The sequence below is a fragment of the Ruditapes philippinarum genome, unplaced genomic scaffold (assembly GCF_026571515.1).
Source record: "Ruditapes philippinarum isolate M1 unplaced genomic scaffold, ASM2657151v2 ctg2683_1_1_1_1, whole genome shotgun sequence".
In the NCBI taxonomy this organism is placed as follows: Eukaryota; Metazoa; Mollusca; class Bivalvia; order Venerida; family Veneridae; genus Ruditapes; species Ruditapes philippinarum.
Window position 1 is genome coordinate 95,169 of NW_026856403.1, and position 11,554 is coordinate 106,722.

Consider the following 11,554-nt stretch of genomic DNA (forward strand, 5'->3'; position numbering starts at 1 on the left):
TTCGCCATCAATTAAAATGATTCAATTTCTTGAGCATTTCATACTTTGACTTAGAAAGATCAATTAAGTAACAGATTGTCAAATTTTGTTAGTCTGTGCAAAGCTTTTGTACTTAATGCTCTTACTAATTGTGCTCTGTTTTAGTAGATCTTCTTTCAATGCTTGTCACCAGAAAGAGAATGCCATAAATTAATTATAGTTATGTATGCATGCATTTGCAGGAAAATTCGCATAATGACTACATTGGCAAGGCAATATGCACCATGGCAAAACTTTACACTAATTAAGATATATAATACATAGGTTGAAAAGAAGTTTTAATGAGTATGTTTCAAGTAGTAAAACCTGCAATCCATTATAGACAAAAGCTTTCAGAAAGTACTTAACATTCAGAGGTAGATTTTTACCTTCTCCGATAGAGAACATATCATACAGATATCTAGAACTATCAATAAAAAAATTAAATCCTCAACATGTGAAAGTTAATCTTACCAAACAGCATTATAATGCTTACTGCTGACAGAAACAATTAAATTATCTTATGAAACATAATTATATCTTCCTTCCCTGTTTTCCTGGCAACTTTAGTTTGGGGAGGTTAATTTTGTATTTCTCAACAGATATTTCAGAATCATACTTTTTTGTATGAAATGTGTTACAGCTGGGATATGAATGGAAATTATTTCAGACATGCAGTTTATCATTTTATTTCTAAATACAATGTACCAGAAGAATGGCAGTAAATGATTTTCAATTTCTTTAACAGTCTAAAAAGCATAGAAAACTTAAAACATATCAATTTTAAAACAATTAACTGCCAGTGAGTGCTACATATTGAAATAAGTGGTAGAATTCAGACAACCTATTCAGACAATAAATTCAATCCTTGTAAGTTGTACTGTAGATTTGTTTATAACCGTTAAATGAACTTTAGACTTTTCTATGAACTGCATTTATGTACTAACAAATGACTAAGATTACACTTTAAGAACCAATAAAAGAAAACAACTAGGGATAGACCTAGCTTAGTAACTTGGCAGCCTTCCTTTACACACAATGACTCCTCCACACAATAAATACACCTGTACCCAGTAGCAGCACACACCCAGGAATATATACTAAATCATTGATGATATAAATATCTAAATCAATATGACATATCTGATTCAATCATCTACAAATCAACAATCATTCTTATCACTAATCTCAATACACTATCAGATTGCAGAAGAAAACTTTTCATAACACATTCTGGAAGCAACAGAATGGCCAGGTAGGACTTGTTTCAATTGTAAACATTCACATCCTATTTTTTTCTACACTGTACAAATCAACATAAGACCTCTCTCTTTGAAATAACTAGGGGCATCTGTGGCTAAGTCATTAAGTTTGTTGACTTCAAAGCATTTGCCCCTCAGTGCTGTGGGTTCGAATTTTGCCAGGGTCTTTGAATTATTTCATGAGAGGAAGCTTATTGAACATCAGTTTTTCTACTCAGGCTCCTATTTAAGCCTGAAATAATGCAGAAGGGTAACAGAGGGAGGTCTGAAACCACTAATAAAGCTGGAAAGTCGCCATATGACCTTAACAGAGTTGGTGTGAAGTAAGACTCAATCAAAAAGAAAAAAATTGAATCAACTTCACGTACATGTTATCTTTTTGGACTGGATAAATTTCATTTTCCTACACATAAAATTGCACAAAATGTCCTTTTATGCTGCATTTCATTTTAAAACATAATGCAAACTTATTTCCAGACTAGTCCTCATAGATAAACCCATGTTTTAAAGTTGGCAAACTAATAAAACATTATTGAATATAGCCACAGAATTATAACCACAATCAAATATCAGTGTCTGTGAATGAAAAAGAAATGTTCAAAAAACAACCTCAAAAACTTCTTATCTTACATCATCTGAACATTTTCCAGCAAATTCTTAAAATAGCCAAGAATTTCATACATTCTTTAAATAACTCTTAACAGTTATGAAATTGGAAGATTTTATTTTTGTAAAGACTATGTCTTCCATAATAATCCTTTCCTGTGATTATATGACTGGACTTGTATTGTAATAGTAGTACATATGTTTTATATGTATATATATGTACAATGTAATATTAATACGTTCTGAAAAATGCACAGCCATAAATTAGCAGAAAAACATGCTTTGATATGAAGGTACATTCTTTTTCATTTATTGAATGGACTTAAAATTCCGATGCATCTCTTAAAGAAAAGATTTCTATGCCCAGGTTTATTTGAGGATATCTGCTAAATACCGTGTTAAAAGAGTAAATAATAATTATTTTTTAGATGAATAGTCCATTATAATAATTAGCTTTGTGTATTCACTTTGGCTTTGACTTACACTCAAAGAAAATTTTATTTGTGTTCAAAGTACAGTATACTAGCATATTTGATGAATTAATTTAATAGTACCTGGTCATTATGCATCATTACTGTATGGCTCTGTACGTTTAATACCTCACCAACAGACTCAACACCATAAAAGCTCTGAATACATTCCTGATCAAAATCCTTACTATCTGCCCACTTGAAACAACAACAAGGTATGACAGGTTAATTGGGGTCAAACAAGTTCAACTCTATAAGTGCTTTCTACTCTTTACAATTATTGCCAAAACACTCTGTATTTTGACTTTAAAATATAACATTTTAACAGTTTAAAAGAATTCTGAATCTTACACGATCCCACTTTAAATAGCATTAAGACAAACTGGCAAAATTGTGAAACAAGAAAAGTTCTGCAAAGATTCACCCATAATGTTGGATCTTCTACAGTACAGTAAACTTTATGAACAGTTCACATCAATTAGTGACAAAACTAATCAAGAGTATGAAATTTAAGCAACTATCAGCACAAAGAAATCTAGAAAGTAGGCTGCAGTGAATCCTAATATATCATTTAGAACTTGGTCAATCCTCAAAGAACAAAAGCTTAGATGTTGCCAGACTTGTAATAAATCAATTGTTTCAACATCTGAATCAAAACATCTGTTACACAAAGTATCATAGGTCATTCACCTCATGGCATGAGTGATGACAATATTGTTGTATTGGGAACTTACACTGGTTACTTTTTTAATATAAATATAGATTGTTTAATAAGTTATGTGAATTTTTTTCCAGAAAATGTAAGTTTGCAAACTGATTTGAGCAAATTGCTAAAATTGGTGAAAAACGATGTGCATATTTTTTATAAACCATCTTAAAGGTATAAAGTAATTTTTTATAATTTTAAACTATCTAAAAGGTTTAGAGTTAATGTTTGTCTGGCATTATTTGTTTTGGTTTTACGTCACACCGACACAGTATAGGTCATTCAGCAACATTCCAGCTTTACTGATGAAGACCTCGGGTGCCCTTCCGTGCATTATTTCAGACACGAACGGGCACCTGAGTAGAACCACCGACGTTCCGCAAGCTAGCTGGATAGCTTCCTCACATGAAAGAATCCAAAGTCCCCGTCGGGATTCGAACCCACAGCAGTGAGGGGAAAGTGGTTTGAAGTCAACAACTTTAACCACTAGGCCACAGATGCCCCCATGTTTGGCATTAAAATAATGAACAAAACACAACTTTTTTCATCTTAAACACGTGATGCAATTTACAAAGAACATTTTTAAGTTTAACAGACCGAGACAAAAAAGATGAGAAGCAAACAAGACATTTTGCTATCAAAATCACATTTAACATGCATTAACTTCATCTGAACGAGATGGTCATTTCATAAATGGATTAGTAACAGTTATTTTGCTTTAAATTATCTATATTTTATATTACAAGGAATATTATGAAATTCTATAGCTGCATGCCTCACTAAAAGCAAGGTTTTCACCATATCTTTGCTGAATTGGAGCAACATAAAGATCAAAACAATCGAACAAAATTTGCAAGCAAGTCACTAAGCAATTTTCATTGTAAATTGGGAATTTTTACTAGCTCGAGAGAAAAACTACAACTTCTTTTGCTCTGAGCTAGTGCTTAGTTATTTCAGTCACTGAAAAATTGAATAGAAATATCTACTGACCTTCAAGTACAAATTAACTTTTAACAAACACCATGTAATAGAAAGAGCACCGAAACACGAGGTTATCTGATTTGTACGAGGGGGCGTAGCCCGAGTATTAATCAGATTACCGAGTGTTTTGGTGTTCTTTCTCTTTTGTATCATAGTCAAACATAAATCACGTTCCCTGTTGTCACAATATGAAACCCCGGCAAAAATGAACCAATGAACGAACATCTGAATATGATATTTCTGTCGCTTTCCCTTTCTCTGCCGTCACAATATGTAAACCCCAGCAAAAATGAGCCAATCAATGGGCATGCTCTGGAGTGCGGGTAACTAATACCCGCACTCCAGTTAACGCACTGTGCATGTATATGTATACGATTTAACCCCGACACATTTTCAACAGAAAGGTCTCCAAACTATGATACAATTATTAGACAGATCATACAAAATTCCTTCAAATTTAAGATTACACTTAATGCTAACAATAAATGTCCTTTATAAAGTTATAGCAGTTTGAATATGAGTATCTATCATAGTTATGCTTCTAGACTACTCTATTTAGTACTTCATATACAAATAATTTTTAAATATTAAGGCAATCAGCTAAGAAAAAAATATTGAAAAGATTATGTAAAATCAATTTACCTGTTAGATGTTTAATTCTCTCTGCCAAGTTCATGCTCCAGCCATTAGCCATTCTCTTCTTGCAGCCAAAAACAAAAAACACGGTGCCGCTAACAACAACAATATTTGCATCTTTAAGCATGCGTTTACCCATGCACTTTTAACAAATCTGTGCAAATTAATTTCAAACTATAATAAATATCTGAAATTACTAACAATGTTTTTGGGTAACAATACTCATGCTATTAATTTATTCATTTCAGATGTGATTTGTAAAACAATAACATGTAGCACAGTGACAATAATTTATTTAGATTTATCCGAGTAGCCTCATTTTTTTGGTATGAGTATTTTATTTTGAAATTTTACTTTTCCTACATAATAGTTTCGCTGCCATCTCTAATTATCAACTTTAATTCATAATGTTAATATGAAGTGGTTTCATCACAGGAGTAGAACACATTTCAATCTTTAAACAAAACATTTCAGGGATTTTTTCCAGGATTTTGGGAATATGACCCATACCCATGCAATTGGGAATTTTAGCAATGTTTTGTTAAAAAATTGGGAAAAATGCATGACTGAAATTTTGCAGTGATAAAATGAATGCAAGCAATCACTGTCTAGGATGGCATCTTCAAACATTTAAGCACTATTACAGTGAAGAAGCCCATATTTTCAAAGATTTTAGAATTTTTAATCAAAATTTTTATTTTGAAACTTTCAATTGGGAATATGACCCAATAACTGCTATAAAATAAGCCAAAAAAAATCCCTGCATTTTAAAGTCAATGAAATACATACATATATGTATTACTAATAATTTCTTTATTAATAATGCTTTGTTTTAATAAATAAACAGGAAGCTAATCTTTTGATTGGAATGTGGGCCTTCCCAATTAGTCCAACTAACTATCTCTGAATACAGCCAGACCCTCTCACGAGTATTTATAGCAAGTCGGATTGTTAGTAAACGAAGAAAAAAAAGCAAAATAGTCCAGGCATTATAAACATGCTAGGAAGGTGAGACTGGAAATGTATTCTAGTCATGGTTAAAATGTTAATAGTGACTAAAGATGATAAAGGATACAATAGTTGAAAAACACTGGGAGCAAAACTTGTACTGCAATCCTACCTCTGCCCGTTTGAACTGACTCAAGTTGGGCAGGGGGGCAATGACGCTAGGGAGTTTATCCCATAGTATAATGCTATGAGGGAAGAAAGAGTGCTTGAGTTATGGTAGTCGGAGGAAACCTGTATTTGGCGTAGGGATAGGGGTTGCGTATGTCTGTTTAATCTATCTGGGGCTTAAGACATCTCATGGGAGATTTATTGCAACTAGGTTATGGTATATATAATAAAACATGATGAGTCTTCAGTCCAATCTACAATGAGTCTACAGTCCAATCTACAATGTTCAAGGACATATTCAACCTATGGCCGTACCAGGGATTGTATGCTAGTCCTTCCAGTTTTTCATGTTTGGAAGTTACATTGCCAAGGGATTTGTTTGTATTGGAAGATATATGTGTTAAATATAAGGTAGGGCAGACAGATCTAGTCAGAGATATTTAGCATTGAAGACCGATTCTAGGACTTGGCCATGAAGCATATATTGGTGTTGATGATTTTGTTTTTGATGATATAGATGACTTGGCACTAAGTTGAAATCTTAATATAAGATCAATTTTTTTTTTAGTCGCAATCTTGTAATTTGTAAAGTTTAATTCAAATCAAGCATGACAGACATTAGTCCAACTTATTGTACTGCGCGACGAGATTAACTATAGGGTGATTTTGACATTACTTCTGCTATTTTTAACCAAAGATATGGTGAAGTGGATACATATCTCTATGACACCATTTTTGGACACTTATTTCTTTAGAATATTTTGGTAAGTAAACCCACAGGTGCTCGTCCAGTCTTGGTGCCCATATAAAAAAAAAAATGAAGTTTTAAAAAAAAAAATTGAAAAAAAAAAAATTTGAAAAAAAAAAACAACATCAAAATAACTATTTTGGGTCGAGTTTAAGAAAAAAAAAATTTGAAAAATTTTTTTTTTCCCTATATACCATTACTACGAAAAGGTCACCTAGTCGCCGTAACGCTCCGTTGATGGTCGGCCATTTTGTCAAAAACGAAAGTACAAAACATATGTATCGTACTGGTCCGCTCTCCTGGTTTCCTACGACTACGTGCGAGGAACAGTAGACAACGGTAACCATCAATTTATTGGTTACTGTTGTCTATTGTTCAGGGGACCAGAACAGTGAAACATTACGGTTTAGTTTTGTACTTTCGATTTTGACAAAATGGCCGACAATAACTGTTGTTTTGCAAAATTTTAACAAATTGGAGTGTCCGAGTTTAAATGTAAGTTATTTAAGATTGTATGTAAGGTACAATATAGAGGATATTTGTTTGTTTTGCATGTAAGATTGAAATATAATTTCACTGAGTGAACACCAGATGCAATATTTTCACGAGTGGTGTAGCCACGAGTGAAAATATAATAGCTGGTGTTCACGAATGAAATATATTTCAATCTTATATGTAAAACAAATAAATTTTCTTTTTATTTCATGCTTTTTAAGTGATTTTAAGTACTTTTTTACTAATTTTGCCGCGTAACGTCGCGCATTCTCCCATGTGACGTCATCACATCATGACGTTACATTATCAATTTTGAAAAATAGGTCTGTTACATTTCTCTAATTTTGTTACATTTTTAACATTATGTATGATGACATCGACTTTCTTTTCCTAAAGAAGCAAAATTTACGCATGACGGCATATATTTCTGCCTGTTATTCCATTCAGTTATGATTTTCCTTTCATCCGCATTCAGATATAGTCCGGCTACAGTGAAAATTATATTTTATAAATTTCACTAGTGGTTTATCAGAATATAATCATCTGATATATTACAATTAAAGGGTCTCCCTAATTACCGACAAGAACCGTCAGGAACCGACAAGAGCCTATATATTACAAATAAACACGTACAAATGTGTTTTTATGATTGTTAAACATGCAGGGCATATATATTTTTCATATTTGATAAGGGTTTTCTTGTATTTTTATAGAAAATTAAATATATGCGTACCGACAAGAAAAATTCGAGTGCAACGCGTACTGTTACTGTTACGTTGACACCCACAAGAAAGATTTGTTATTTTCAATATGATAAAATTAATATAATCAGTTGCAAAAGTTGTGGTCAGAATATATCTTATGAACATATTTCAACCTTATTTGTACTCATAAATCAGTTTTTCATGACATTGTATGAATGTATATGCAACCGACAAGAAAAATCCAGGGATCATACGTAATGAAGATTTACCGACAAGAAATCGAGAACGGACTGTAGTGTAGAAAGAACATGTATAAAATCTTTTTTTGTAATTAAATAACTTTTAACACTTTAAACTTTCATATTTTAATGCTTATAAGAAAAAATATTTGTGTTTATTCCTTTTAGTTTTAAAATATACTTAACAAATCGATTACCGTCAAGAAAAAACCAGGGATCATGCGTAATGAAGATTTACCGACAAGAAATTGGGAACGAGCTGTAGTGTCGATGTAGAACATGTATATAATCTTTTTTCTGTAATTAAATAACTTTTAAGACTTTAAACTTTCATATTTAAATGCATATAAGATTTTGCGTTTATTCAATTTAGTTTTTAAAGAAATTGAGAACGGGCTGTAGTGTAGAAAGAACATGTATAAAATCTTTTTTTGTAATTAAATAACTTTTAACACTTTAAACTTTCATATTTTAATGCTTATAAGAAAAAAAATGTGTTTATTCATTTTAGTTTTAAAATATATTTAACAAATCGATTACCAACAAGAAAAAAACAGGGATCATGCGTACTGAAGAAATGTTTAAAATTATTTATTGAATATAGACCGACAATAAATTATTTGAACACATTTAAAACCTACGCCATTGATAGCAATAATGAAACTTTCTTGTCGGTATCCACGAATATTCTCATAACATCATTCATTAATGATGATAACGTTATTCTTAATTGAATTAGAATACATTTAACATAATAATTATTATTTATAATATAACATAATCTTAATAAAAATAAATTATGATTTAACACTTATACACAAATTCTTAATGTAATATCAATGGTACGAAGATGGCAGAGTTCTTGACCAGGGTTCGACACTAACGGGGTCCCGGGATTCCGAGGATCCCAAAAAGTCGGGAGGAATCCCTGTGATTCCTAGCTGGGGATTCCGTTGGGATCCCTGAAAAATTGCTGTGTAAATTTTTGAAATTTTCTGAATTAATGTCATTGAATCACAAATATTCAAGAAAAGTGGTTCAAGAAAGAAAAGAAAAACCCCGCCGGTAAAATCTACACTCTTGAATTATGTACGCTAGTTTTTCTTTGTGCAGTGACTGCTATCAACTCATTTGCGATATAAAATGACAAAAATGTTTTGATTGAAGAAACATTCTTGTATACAGTAATTTTATATCATGCATTGACTTCATAAAATAGAGTTGTGAAAATTCAAAAAAGAAATGTAATTATCGTATAAATATTACACAAGCGATGTGTACTTCAAATTTGTGTTGATCGGCAATGCCGGCGGTAGCTACTGTACAGTTATCCAGTGTTTGTTGTTTGTTTTTTTATTGCCAAAATTCGGCACTTGTGACCATTGTAAATTTTCGTCAAAATTGTGAAAAAAAGATAACTGGTGTATTTTTTCTCCCTACAGTAGACTACAGCAAAAGTATAATTAATAAACAAAATAAAAAGAATCCATACTTTTAAGTTTAAAATCCTTTTTGAAACTCACAGCCCTTCAATGCTAAATTAAAAAACATTGTCTAACTAAAGTCTAAGTTCAATCAAGGTCACGCATTATTTACCGACAAGAAATACAAAAATCCTACGCGTTACGTGAAACATACAGCAAATGACGAAATATACAGCAATGACGTATATTTCATCTGACAGTGCTTTTAGCCAATCAGTGTTGTGAGCTACATGACTGCTTGTATGGGGTGAGTGCCTTTGATGTGACAGGTGTCAAAACTTACAAAAAAATCAATACACAGGGAGGAAAGGGATCGGACATTTCAGTGTAAAAATTGAGAACAATAAATTTGGATATTGCCCATCCTGTCAGGGACTTGGAGCAACTTATCATTTTTAAAAATGAAATCATTTAAAGGTACCATACTTGTAATGCAAACAAAACTGTTTCTTGATATTTTTATTAGCTTAAGTAAAAGATTATCAAAATATTTAATTTACAACAATCTATGGGATTTTTCCTTTTAAACACAAAAATGTAAAATGAAATCAAATATTTTTTTAAAGTGATTATAATTAAGAATTTCCTTAAAAATGACATGAAAGTAAATAATTATAGACAGTTATCCATACCAGACCTTTCTGGAATATGGAGCCTGATCATTACCTGTAACTTTTTAAAGATCTACATATGATAAGTGGGCTCTATTTCAGTGAACCCTAGGCTATCTGGGAAAATGTTTCCCCAGTTCCTATTTAACTTCAAAAATTCAAACCACCTTGTCAAGTTACTTGCACTATACCTTCATTTAGATACAGAAACTGGTTCACAATTATCAACTCCAGGGAGAAAACAGGTTTTAGCAAGCTATTTTCAAATCGAACTCTTGTTCAGTGAGCTTAATGTTATTCTGTTTCCATGTTCATGTAAAAATATATTATGTTTTAATTTATCTTAGCAGTCCAAATATATACTTTGAAACGCTTTTAAAACTTTAAATAGCATTATTTCCAAAGAGCTCATAAACTACATTTTCTGCATCTGAAACAAGACAATATATCCTGTATGTAGTCTCAAAAATGAAAAGAATTTGAAATCGAATTGCTGCAATCCCTTGTTATTCTTCGCCTCCATATTTTACTATTTTGATATGAGGAATCCCTGACATTTAGGAGGAATCCCTGAATTAAATCTCAGGGATTCCTGTGGGATCCCTGGTAAAAACAGTTAGTGTCGAACCCTGTTGACGGTGAGAAACTGAGACTGACTTCTTGTCGGTATAGATATTTGCCAATAAACATGGTTCAGAACGAATTAATTATGTTTTTTTATGTAAAAAATATTAGGGATTGTTATAATTGAATGATGAATAAATGAAATTAATTCGTATTTTCCCATTTTTACTTCTTGTCGGTTCTTGTCGGTTCCTGACGGTTCTTGTCGGTAATTAGGGAGACCGCAATTAAACACTGGAAAGCATGAAATAAAAGAATGTTAACAATTTTCTAAATGCACAAAAAAGGTCACCTAGTCGCCGTAACGCTACGGAGCTTTACTAGGACACACTGTGGAACAACCACAATGTCGAGTTCTGTAACAATAAAAGCTATTTTGCTACTCTTTACACATTGTGCATTTAGAAAATTGTTAACTAGTTAGATTTTCTATTTTGATGTTGTTTTTTTTTTCAATTTTTTTTTTTAAAACTTCATTTTTTTATATGGGCACCAAGACTGGACGAGCACCTGTGAGTAAACCTACATTTTTGTCTTTGAAAACACAAAGTATCAGTACTAAAGCCTTCAATCCCAACAAATGATTTGACAGCTCATTCTCTAATAATTTCTGAAAGTTGATCGATGAAACACAAAAAAAGCTTTTACCGCAAATCAACAAATTGTCTTCACATAATATTTAACATTTTACTTACGTCTTGATAAGATGAATCTAACGACCAAAGAAATATACGATATCAATCGTAATTTAGGTGTATTTCGAGGTTTCTTGTTTAAAATATTTTGATAGGTGTTACCGGCTAGGAAAAATGGCTGCCTCTGATACCTCCTATGTTCATTAACCAATCAAATTG

The 11,554-nt window shown here is 31.9% G+C and overlaps 1 protein-coding gene across 1 annotated transcript in view; it reads right to left on the minus strand.

The window, feature by feature from the left end:
• LOC132746405 (profilin-like) overlaps positions 1-11,546 on the minus strand; it is a 28,529-nt gene extending 16,983 nt beyond the window's left edge. Inside the window, exon 1 of the mRNA XM_060735527.1 lies at positions 11,396-11,546. The gene's annotated coding sequence lies outside the window, so the exon portion shown is untranslated. The remainder of the gene's footprint in view (positions 1-11,395) is intronic.
• Between the last annotated feature and the right edge of the window lie 8 nt (positions 11,547-11,554).